The sequence below is a fragment of the Gorilla gorilla genome, chromosome 5 (assembly GCF_029281585.2).
Source record: "Gorilla gorilla gorilla isolate KB3781 chromosome 5, NHGRI_mGorGor1-v2.1_pri, whole genome shotgun sequence".
NCBI lineage: Eukaryota > Metazoa > Chordata > Mammalia > Primates > Hominidae > Gorilla > Gorilla gorilla.
Window position 1 is genome coordinate 36,063,238 of NC_073229.2, and position 12,550 is coordinate 36,075,787.

The window sequence follows — 12,550 nt, forward strand, 5'->3', positions numbered from 1 at the left end:
CTGGCAAGGAGCTGTGTTCCTTTGGAGGAGAAGAGGTGCTCTGATTTTTAGAATTTTCAGCTTTTCTTCTCTGGTTTCTCCCCATCTTTGTGCTTTTATCTACCTTTGGTCTTTGATGATGGTGACGTACAGATGGGGGTTTGGTGTGGATGTCCTTTCTGTTTGTTAGTTTTCCTTCTAACAGTCAGGACCCTCAGCTGCAGGTCTGTTGGAGTTTGCTGGAGGTCCACTCCAGACCCTGTTTGCTTGGGTATCACCAGCGGAGGCTGCAGAACAGCAAATATTGTAGAACGGCAGATGTTGCTGCCTGATCCTTCCTCTGGAAGCCTCGTCTCAGAGGGGCACCCAGCTGTATGAGGTGTCAGTCGGCCCCTACTGGGAGGTGTCTCCCTGTTAGGCTACTCAGGGGTCAGGGACCCACTTGAGGAGGCAGTCTGTCCGTTCTGAGATCTCAAACTCCATGCTGGGAGAACTACAACTCTCTTCAAAGCTGTCAGACAGGGATGTTTCATTATCTGCATTTTCTAGTAAGGAAACCTAGGCTCAGACAGGCTGGGAAACTAGTAGTGAGTTTTATGTCCTTACTCTTGACTAGATAGCTGATATTCAGGGGGGCCATGATTTGAACCCAGCATTGGTAGATTCAAAAGTCTATGTTCTTTTCATTGCAGAATCGTCTTTTAATTTTTGGTAATGTGGTTTTACTCCAGGTGTGTCTAGTTTCAGATAACTGAAATAAATTTGAACTAGCTTTTTAAAAAAGGAAAAGTTGTTTTAAAGACAAGGAGTCTCTTGAGGAACCTAAAGATAGGACTCCAGCTGGCTTCTAGGAGGAACTGGAACTGAGAGCTGTTTAGCTAGAGTTCTGTTCCTCTGACTCTTCCCTCCTGTCTTGCACATCTGCTTTATGTTCTGTCTGTAGCTTTCTCTGCTGCTTGTGTAGATGACAGAATATGGCTGCTGCACAGCTTTGACCAGGCACAGAGATGAGCTGTCCTTAAATCCAAATTCCTAGTAGGGAAAATCTGATTGACTCTGCTTCATTTGTATTTGTATTTATTTTTAAGACAGGGCCTTGCTTTGTCACCCAGGCTGGAGTGCAGTGGCACCATCATGGCTCACTACAGTGTTGACCTCCTGGGTTCAAGTGACCCTCCTGTCTCAGCCTCCTAAGTATTATAGCTGGGACTACAGGCACATGCCACCAGCTAATTTAGCCCAGCTAATTCTTTTCTTTTCTCCTTTTCTTTTTCCTTTTTTCCTCCCTTCCTTCCTTCCTTCCTGCCTCCCTTCCCTTCATTCTTTCTTTCATTCTTTCCTTTTTTTTTTTTCAAGGTCTTGCTCTGTTGCCCAGGCTGGTCTCTAACTCCTGGCCTCAAGCAATCATCCTGTCTTAGCCTCCCAAAGTGTTGGGGTTGCAGGCATGAGCCACTGCACCTGGCTGGCTCTCCTTTCAACAGACATCCATCGTGGGTCCAATCAGCTTTTAGCCAAGAAGGCAGAATTACATAATCCAGATATGGCTGCCACTCATGGCACCAGTTTTGACTGGTAGGAATGTGTGACTCTAGTCTTTTCTCACTCATCTGGTATGGCTGCAGCCTATTCTGTGTACTCTGTTACATGGAGAAGTCTAATAGTTTCCTTTCCTGTTTGACCCATGATTATAGGTCTTTGAAGAGCAAATAAGACTAGGACAGGCGTGGCCAATATGCTGACATGTCAGTGATTTTCTTCTTTTGAAACACATCTTCATTGTTTCCACAATCTCATTCCTTATAGCCTGATTTTCCCCCACCCCACCCCACCTGTCTCATATAGGAATACAGTTAGAGCATCTGCTCAAAAGAAATCACCCACTTTCTTTGGAGCTCAACTTTTCACTTGGGCTACAGCTCCAACTGACTCCCTTTGCCAATATAAACCCCTCCCCAAACTTGTTGTGCTTATTCTCTATGATAATGTTGAGAGTCCTTTTCCCAGTTGTCACTACTTATCCAGAAGTTGGTCCACTTTTTCTCATTGGGCACACTGAGAAGAATAAATTCACGAGGGCTCTTAGGAACAAATGGTGGTCACCAACTCTCTTCTCAATTGAAGTAGCTCCAATGGAAGGGGGTCAAATCTCAACACCCAGTTACATACATGTATACTTTCTGTTTTCTTCTACAGCTGTAAAGAAAAGGAAACTCAATAGGAAAAAATTATTGTTACATTTTTTGTAGGTGGTCCCAAACTTATGAATGTTTAGGGTTCCTAAACGTTTAGCATTCTAGTTGTTTAGAACTTGGAACTTATTTTATTTTGGAAACAATACTGTACTTGCTAGTTTAGGTTTCTAGCCAAACTGCAAATAATAATTTGGCCTACAATATAGCTGATTTGACCTTAAATTATGACCTCGAAATTTACCTTACCCTTTAAATTAGAGTCTGAACTCTTCTGGTCAATAGCCTGAATTCATTAGCTTTCTAGATACTCGTTCCCCTAAGCTTCTCTAAAGTTTGGTACTCCCTGGAACCTCTGTTTTCCTCTTACTGTAGAGGAGGTAGGGGGACAACATAGAGGTATGTAAGTGGATGATGGATGTGGGCTCCAGGTATTGAAAGATGTAGTGGCAGTAGATGGTACAAAAAGAAGGATAGGACTGAGTAGAAAGTAGTGAGTTTTATGACCTTAGTGACGCTTAAAAAAAGAGGAGGCTGGTGAAGAGGAATAGGGTGGAAAGAATGGCTGGCTGCAATTGTTGATAAATAGATATTGCATGTAGTCAATGTCTACATTTAAAATATTAACTATTTTTTGTATGCAATTCTTTGAGTTGCTCTTCCCCCCCCCCCCATTATTTTTTTTTATTTTACTTATTTGTTTGTTTGTTTTGAGACAGGGTCTCACTCTGTCACCCAGGCTGGAGTGCAGTGGTGTGATCATGGCTCACTGCAGCCTCAACCTCTCCGGCTCAAGTGATCCTCCGGCTTCAACCTCCCAAGTAGCTGGAACAACAGATGCATGTCTCCACACCCAGCTAATATTTTGATTATTTGTAAAAACGAGGTCTCCCTATATTGGCCAGGTTGGTCTTGAACTTCTGGGCTCAAGTGATTCTCCCACCTTGGCCTCCCAAAGTGCTGGGATTACAGGTGTGAGCCACTGCGCTGTGCCTATCTTTCTTCTCCATTAACCTGCAGTAAATAGAGAATAAATTTTACAGCATTCATCATTTGTTTAGCTGAGTCCCTGAACTTGCCTCCCTGGGATAAGGCACCATGACTGCACAGAAATCCAGCCAGATAATAGAAGGTGTGCACTGGCTTCTCACTGCATGGCTATGTAGTGTAATCACAGCGTGCCTTTGTGGGGCTCCTGTTTATGTGGCTTTAGTAGATGATTTCATCCTCTTTTCTGACTTGGAACCAGACAACTTTACACTCTCAGCAAACAGTTGGACAACAGGGTTGAAATAAGATCTTGTACTGAAATAGTCCTTGAGTCATACTCCTTGACTGTTCTCTCATACGGGAAACTTGCCTCTTCCTTCTTGCAGAAGGCCAAGGCTGAGAATTCAGTGTACTCAGAGTTGTTGGACTCTTTTCTCAATATATATTATGTTGGATATTTTTCTTCTTGGTCAAGATTGAGAGTCTGCCAGTATAAGAATATTATCTAATTTGTTTTGGCAGAACACCTGGCCTTTTGCCCCAAGCAGATGTTTAAAAATAGAACTAAAAGTTTTGCATTAACTTGTTTTTGTCCTCTTTCCAAAAAAGATCCTGACATGAGAAAAAAGGGGAGCTTGATTTTACCTATGGTTTTATTTGGGAAGCAAGGGTGCTCTAGTTCAGGGGTGTCCAATCTTTTGGCTTCCCTGGGCCACATTGGAAGAAGAATTTTCTTGGGCCACACATAAAATACACTAACATTAATGACAGCCAATGAGCTAAAAAAAATTGCAAAAAAATTGTATAATGTTTTAAGAAAGTTTACAAATTTGTGTTAGTCTGCATTCAAAACCATCTTGGGTCACAGGGCTGCAGGCTGTACAAGCTTGCTCTAGCTGAAACTCACTTGACTTGGTCATTGGGTTCTAGTGTACATTGTGCCAGTAACTGTGTGACCTTGGGAAAGTCAGTTCGTCTTTCAATGCTGTTTCCCCATCTGTAAAATGGGAGTGATAAAACCTCAACTGAAGGGTTGTTGTAAGTATTAAATGAAATGACATTTGTGAAAGTATTCAGATGAGATAATATTGCTGTATTAACATAGATTTTTTTAAAGGTACAAAAAGAATTATATTAAATCAGTAACATACATTTGTATGTATGAGGGAGGGATATTTAAAATTAAAATATTATATAATCACAAGAAAGACCAGATATTCCTTGCTCTGCCCTTGGGCATCCAAGAAAATTAAAGCCTGTTTTATATCACCAAAATGAAAAAGAGGCTTGATAGAAGTAACAGTGCTCAATGCTTGGAACCCAAGTCAATTCATACTCTTGTTAGATAAGTCCAAGTTCTAAAGGCTGCAAAAATCCTGTTAAATCAAGGGGAAAAAATTAATTTTAGGATAAAGTTATTCAAGATGAAAGAAAGGCATGTCTTCAGTGAGAGAACTGCCTGCTGTCGGATGATATCTTGCTAATGTATTTAAAGATTTTGGACTTCTCAATTTTCTTGGTTTTCTGGTAGCCAAATCCACCACCACCCCCTTGCTTTTTCTGCTTGGCTTCATTGCAGTTGATGTTCAGATCAACAAAGGGAGTCACCTTGAAACCAAATGAAAGAGCAACTTGAGGCAAATTTAAGTTATTAACATTAAAGATCTGATTCAGAGAATGGGAATCATAGGCTTGTATGTATGGCTTATATGGTTTCTGGGCTGACTTACGAAGAAAGTAGTTCTTTTCAATCAATTTCTCAAGCTGGGACTTAATGTCAGAAATTTTAGACCAGAAAAATTCTAATAAACTCAATGGAACCTTGGATTGTTTCAAGTAGCGAAGAAAATCCAATTATTCTGGGCACAAAATGAGCAGGGCATGCCCTCTCCCATTTAGCCCTCTGGCTGTTCTACCCACACAATGAATATATTCCTTAGGGTCATCCGGAGGGTCATACTGAACAATCCAGTCAACTTCAGGAATGTCCAGTCCTCTTGTTGCCACATCCATACACAATAGTGTTCCTGAATCTGGGTTGCAGAACTGGAAGAATGTGGTTGTACACTTATTTTGCTTTTGCTTTCCATGAATGGCCATGTAGGGCAAATCAACGTAGTTCAGCAACTCATAGGGGTATTTCACGGACATACAAGATGAAAAGAAGGCCATAAGCTTCTTCTTTTGTTTCTTCTTAAGGAATGTAAAGAGCAGAAGGAATCTCTTTTTGGAAGGACAAACAACATATCCCTGCTCAAGACCATTCACTGTTGCATTAGCTTTATCATCATCAACACCAACATACAATGGCTCCTTTTTCAGAGAAATCCTTGCCAGGCCTTCAACTTTTCGAGTTTGGGTGGCAGAAAAGAGCATAGTCTGTCTACATGTTGGCAAAAGTTTAATAACTTGCTTTAATTCCTCTTCAAACCCAACATCCAAGATATGATCAGCTTCATCAATAACCAGACACTGCAGGTTTTTATACATAAACCCTGGGGTATTCTGCATATGGTCCAGCAGACAGCCTGGTGTGGCCACAATGATGTTGATCCCATTAGCAAGTTTCTGTGCTTCAGCAGATCTGTTACTGTCACCCATTATCAACCCATAGGTATGTACCTGGCAAGTCTTTAGCTCCGTAAGAACACCAAAAGTTTGCATGGCTAGTTCTCAAGTAGGAGAGAATGACTCCCGTTCCATTCCTGGGCATGAACTTTAACTTAACAATGAGTTCAACTGCAGGGATGAGAAAAGCCAGGGTTTTACCACTGCCTGTTTTTGCAGCTGCTGGAAGTCCCTGCCTTCCAGAAGTGGTCTGATACTTTTGTGCTGAATTTCAGTCATGTTTGTAAAACCCATTTCTTTTATTGCCTTCAGAGTGTTTTCATTGACAAGATTATGTAGAGAAACAAATGAAGTATCCTCAAAAGCTCCTGTCAGTCCCAGGGGCAGGCTGGGCACCTCACTATCATCTTCATCATTATCTGGCTTCTCCACATTATTTTCTGTTTCTTTAGGAGTCTCTGCACTTTCTTCTTCAGATTCCCCTTTGTTTTCAGTTTTTGCTTTTTTTTGTATCAGGCCCAACATCATTCAGCATTTTTCTCTTTTTCTTCTTCTTTTTCTTTTTTGATTCTGAATTGGGAGACTGCATTGCTGCTTCTCCATTGATTAATATGGTGGATTTCTGGGGAGATTTTTTAACTTTTATATTTTCCACTGCTTCTTGAGACATGTCTCCATTTGGAGCTTCTGATAAGCCCATATTCATAGAATGTTTTGATTTTTTAACCTTTCCCCCTCCCATTGTTTCTTCAGACACATTTCCATTTTGAGTTTCTGATAGGGTCAGATTTGAGGCCCCCTGCAACTTTAGGTACTGCTGCCGCAATTTGAGCTTCCGCTTCTGTATCTTCTTGCACAGGAGTTTCATCCGCAGGTGAGATATGCTGTCCAAGAAGTGCCTAGACCATGGCGCCACACAGTCAACATAGATTTTTGATATGGTTTGGCTGTATCCCCCACCCAAATCTCACCTTGAATTGTAATAATCCCATGTGTCAAGGGCAGGGCAAGGTAGAGATAATTGAATCATGGGGTGGTTTTCCCCATAGTGTTCTCATGGTAGTGAATAAGTCTCACAAGACCTGATGATTTTATAAATGGGAGTTCCCCTGCCCAAGCTCTCTTGTCTGCCACCATGTAAGATGTGCCTTTGCTTCTCCTTTGCCTTCTGCCATGATTGTGAGGCCTCCCCAGCTATGTGGAACTGTGAGTCCATGAAACCTCTTTCCTTTATAAATTACCCAGTCTTGGGTATGTCTTTATTAGCAGCATGAGAATGAACTAATATAATGTTGTTTAATTTTCAGAGATTAGAACTGTCCTTCCTCTATAACAAAATAGTTCATAATGAGCAAGGAGTAATTAATCCACTTAAATATTTACTTATTCTAAACTAAGTATATTTGCTCACTGCCTTTTATTCAGTCGTTGCTGGAGAGAGGTAATAATGTTGACCTGTGATTTCTTTTTTTTTTGAGATCTGCTTGATTTATTGTGATTATTTAATACACAATGACACAACTGTGATCCCAAAGTGTGCAGAGTTAAAGCCTTCAACTGCAGCTGAGGAGAGGGCAGGAATGGTACACCTGCGGACGGTGGTGAGTCAGGAATGATGGGCAGGGGGCCATGACCAGGATAGCCTCCTCCCCAGGGCCTGGGACAGGGGAGTGGCCTGAGGAACAGGACCCAAGGGTAGCCCAGGGCCAGGGAAGGGGTCAGAGACCTCCCCTTGGCCTAGGTCTGGAGCTCAGAACTGCCACATGGCTGAGGGGGCAGCAGCCCGGGAAGGACCAGAGGCAGGGCCAGGAGAGCACCATTTCCTGGGGGGCTGAGGGCAGGGAGGTGCCCTACAGGAGAAGCCAGGAGGGGCCACCTGCTCCTGGGGTGGGGGCCAGGCTGGAGCAGGCTGCAGCAAGAAAGACCTGAGGCAGGTGCAGGGCCTGAGAGCCTAGGGGGATGATGTGGGGGGGGCTCCCAGGGCAGCCTGGCCCAGGGAGCAGTCCTGACTCAGCAGAGGATGCCCAGGGAGGGGCTGCAGACCCCTCAGGACCTCCCCTCCTCTCTCCCTGGAAAGGAGCTGGGGAACCTGTAGTGCAAATCTGTGGACCACTCAGTTATGGAGGGAGGCTGTGCCTGAAGGGGGGAGACTGGGGTGCGCCCCATCCACCATCTCGGCCTCCACCACTGTCCTCAGTACAGCCGCTTCTCGTGAGAGCACAGGCCATGGACACCACCCTCAATCTGGGCCAACACGGTCTGCTTCTCAAACTTGAGCCCTCCTGAGTACATCATGGACCAAAGGACAGACAGTCTGTGGCCCCGATATCCTGGCAGCCATGCTGGATGCCCGCTATGAGGTAGGGCATGAACTTCTAAATGGAACCTTTGTACTGGATGGAACACGAGACGCCCTGCGTGATCTTCACCTTATCCCCCTTGCTGAAGTATCGTTTCTGGCTGCTGCTGCTCTTCTCCATGGCATCCAGTGAGCCCATGCCCTGGTGCTTCTTCTTTTTTTTTTTTTTTTTTTTTTTTTGAGACAGAGTTTCGTTCTTGTTGCCCAGGCTGGAGTGCAATGGCACAATCTTGGCTCACTGCAACTTCTGCCCCCCAGGTTCAAGCAATTCTCCTGCCTCAGCCTCCAGAGTAGTTGAGATTACAGGCATGCACCACCACGCCCAGCTAATTTTGTATTTTTAGTAGAGATGGGGTTTCTCCATATTGAGGCTCGTCTCGAACTCCTGACCTCAGGTGATCTGCCTGCCTCAGCCTCCCAAAGTGCTGGGATTACAGGCATGAGCCACCGCGCCCAGCTCCCCAGTACTTCTTAAGCCACACCCCGTCTTGAGAAGTACTTGCAGGGGGCCTCTGTGGTGGCAGCCAGCAGGCAGCCCATCATCACTGTGGAGGCTCCAAGTTCCAGGGCCTTGACCACATGCTCCACGGTCCTATCATGGGCACACCAAAGTGTTGGGCATACTCGGCCACCTTGTACACAGCAGTGCCCTGGGGCCAACCGCAGGCCATCACTTCCTGGGTGATGCAGATGGAGCCACAGCCCATCCCCACGCGCAGCCCGTCCACACCAGCATCAATCAGGTTCTTGCCCTGGGCTGCTGTCACTATGTTCCCCCCAATCACCTGGAGGTTGGGGTACTTCTGTTTGATGTAATGCACTATGGCGATCTGATACACTTGAGTTCCCTTGTGATGAGTCCAAGATTATGAAGTCGTCGCCCGCCTGGGTGAGCAGGTCCAGGCAGTATTTGCCATCCTCATGGGTGCCCACAGCTGCATATATATGTATATGCTGCAACATATATATTGTCCAAGGTCCTGTAGAAGGACCCCCACAGCAGCTGCTCGTGGGAATCCTTGGAGGCCAGAGGGTAGTCTCAGTTCTTCTTCAGGTCGGTGCAGGCGATAATGGCCACCAGCTCATTGAGATCATTGACGATAGGCAGCTTCCCTTTCTTGCTACGCTGCAGGATCTCATTTGCTTCTTTCAACATCACGCCTGCTGGAGCCACCACCAGCTCGATCCTTGGCGTCATCACCTCACTGAGGAGGGTGTTGTGATCCTTCTCAGCAAGAAAGTTGATGTCCGCAGAGGTGACGATGCCCACCAGCTTGCTACCCATGATGTCCGTCTCAGTCATCAGAATGCCAGAGAAGCCATGCCGCATCTTGGCCTCCAACACATAACCACAGTGTGCGAGGGGCTCAGCACCACCGGGTCTGTGATGAAGCCCCTCTGTTCAAACTTCTTGACCTTCTGCACCTCTTGGCCTGGAACTCTGGGGTGCAGTTGTGGTGAATGAAACCAATACCTCCCATCAGAGCCATCGCAATGGCCATGTCGGCCTCTGTCACAGTGTCCATGGGGGAGGAGATCAGCGTCAGCGGCGTCTTCAGCGTGATCTTCCGGGTCAGGACTGAGGTCAGGTCCACCTCATCAGCTATGAAGTCTATGAATCCTGGGAGAATCGGGACGTCTTTGTAGGTGAGGCCGTCAGCGCTGGTGAAGAGCTGCTGTGGGATGAGCCCGTCCTCAGGCACGTAGCCGGTGCAGCAGTTGCCCAGATAGTCAGCCGTGCTGCGCGAGACCCCGCGACCCCACGTAAACACCTGCGCAGCCGCTGCTTCTGCTGCTGTTGTTACTGCTGCCGCCATTTTTTAAATATATAGTCTAATTCAGGGCATGCAGTGGATCACAATGCCTCATCCTGCTCACTTGGGGTTATTTATTGCCATCACACTTTCTGGTAAGAGACATAAACTGATGTAATATCAAAGGAACACTATAAGCCATTTGAACTGTTGAACTGATATAATCATGAACTGGGCAGGTGGCCATCCAAGTTTACAGCATTGTTTTGGGCATGATGGTATCTGATTTCTGCTTTCTTATCTCTCTCCATTTTGATAGCTTCAGATGTATGCTGCAACATATATATTGTCTAAGGTCCTGTAGAAGTATGTGTAAAAATTGCAGGTTGAAAAGATTGGAAAATACTTTTAAGGATTAACCCTATGTAGTAACATTGTTCACTCTCAAAAGTTTTGCCTCTGTTGATCAGTACGTGGATTACTTCCATCAAAAGAGGATTTTGGATTGGTTATTTTCAACATAACCACTGAGAATGAGAGCTTCAGCCTGTGTATGCATTAGGTCCTACAAAAGGAAGACAGATACTGGGCAAGGACCCCCTCATCCTGATAGAATGGTTTGGGAGCCTTGCACCAAAGTTTCTCTTATTTGTTTTGATTTGTTCTCACCTTTACATAGGGAGGTGAGGGTGAACTAGTTATGACTGAACTGCTTATCTTTATTCACAGTGCTTATCAGAGGAGTATAAAATACTTCTTTTATCTTTTGATACAATTAGAAATTTATGTGTTATTAACATATCATTAATGAGCTTCTTTGGGTTTAGAAAGCACCAGAAATTAACAAACAATTAGGAATAAAATTAGGGTTTACTTTCCATGATTATCTTTTGCTTTTATTATAGCTTGAAAAAGTTTAAGTTGTTTTAAAGTTTTTTTAAAAATATTTTTAAGACCTGGGGTCTCACTATGTTGCCCAAGCTGGTCTTGAACTCCTGGCCTCAAGCAATTCTCCTGCCTCAGTTTCCTGAGTTTTAAAGTTTTTATTTTTTTATTTTTATTTTTTAATTAAAAGCCTGGGATGGAGAAACTTGTTCTCTGCCATCAACAAAGCTTACATCTTATCCACCTCTCTGACTTTGCTCATGTAATTCCTTTTGCCCAGTAGGCCCTTCTTCCTCCTCTCCATTGTCTTCCCACATTTCTACCCACTAAATTCTCCAGGTCTCACAGGGCTGGGCTGAAAATGCTGAGTGCCTTCCTGAAACTCGGTGCTACTCTGACCAGCTGACAGGCCTAATTGTCTTTTTTGACACCACTTGAAGTCTTACGTTTTATTTATCTTTGTATTCCCAGTACCTAATAAATAACCTGTAGATAATAGGAGCTTTAGAAGTGTTTGTTGAATAGAGCAATGAAAATAAAAGCATTATAGAAGACAGGAAGCCTAGAACAGGGTGTCTAACTATATGGTGGGGAAAAGTGAGTAGGAGGGAGATTCCAGAAAAGATACACCTTGAATGACATTTTTTTCTGTGTGTGTGTGTGTGTGTGTGTGTGTGTGTGTGTGTGTGTGTGTGATGAAGAGCTATTGATCAGGTGGAAAAGGTAGGGAAGAATGGCCTTGGTAAATGGAGAACCAAGGAATCTGTGAATGTGAAATTTAGAGTACTTAGAAATATTTAGTATGGCTGAAACTGAAATGCAAAGTGAAGATGGAGGAAAAGAAGATGACTCTAAAATGACAAGCAGGTTGTATATTTGAACTTTGTGCCAATTAAAAAATCATTTAGGTTAGTAGTTAGAATTGCCTCTGTGATGCTCAGGTCAGTAGTATTAATAAAAGTCAGGTGTGGGATTAGCTTTCATGAGCTCATTTGATTAGAAGAGCTTGAATATATTTAATTCATTATGTAACAATTACCTCAGAGTAAATGGGCTGGGCATGGTGGCTCACACCTGCAATCTCAGCACTTTTGGGAGGTCAAGGCAGGAGGATCACTTGAGGCCAGGAGTTTGAGACCAAACTAGGTAACATAATGAGATTCCTGTCTCTATAAAGAAAAAAAAAAAGTAAATGGGTGGGTATAACAGTTTGTGTTTGAAACAAATATTTGCTGAAATCACAAACTGAAACCCTAGACATTTTAAGGTAATTCTTCCTGACATAGAGGCGAAAATACTGGAGTCTCAGTTTAACCCTAAATGGTTAAATAGTGAATGTCCCATTTTGTGGGACAACTTTATAGCCAATACTATGTCTCAGTGACGCTTTCCTGTTGTATCAGTTACTAACCATTTAAAAATGTGATACTTATCAGCTTATAAGTAGATAAGCTTTTTTTTATAATGACTACTTTTGTAAAGATTAAAAGAAATAATGTATGTAGAATGCTTATTACCAAGTTCCATGCCTGGCATACAATAGGTATTCAGTAATATAATATGTTTTTTTCTCAAACTCCCAGAGAGCTGAGGAAGCTTCCACTTTATCATTATGAACTTTCAGAAGAAATAACATCCTGCCTCCAAGTGTACCCTTGCTAAAATATCCGCTAATTCTTTTGTAGAAGTTTGGAATTTCCTTGGTGATTTTAAACAAGATTTCCGCTCTCAAGTGTGTTCATTGTACGAGTCCTGTATCACCAAGGCTGATCTGAGTACAGAATCGTCAAGCCTCAGTGGGACTAAATATTTCAGGATTTCTTGTA

At 43.6% G+C, this 12,550-nt stretch overlaps 1 protein-coding gene and 2 pseudogenes across 2 annotated transcripts in view; 1 reads left to right on the plus strand and 2 right to left on the minus strand.

Annotated features, from left to right (window-relative positions):
* The window catches only part of RNF144B (ring finger protein 144B), a 195,387-nt gene that overhangs the window by 85,324 nt on the left and 97,513 nt on the right, over window positions 1–12,550 (plus strand). The window lies entirely within an intron of this gene.
* On the minus strand, window positions 4,569–6,681 carry LOC101134117 (ATP-dependent RNA helicase DDX18-like; annotated as a pseudogene).
* On the minus strand, window positions 8,628–9,902 carry LOC101134468 (inosine-5'-monophosphate dehydrogenase 1-like; annotated as a pseudogene).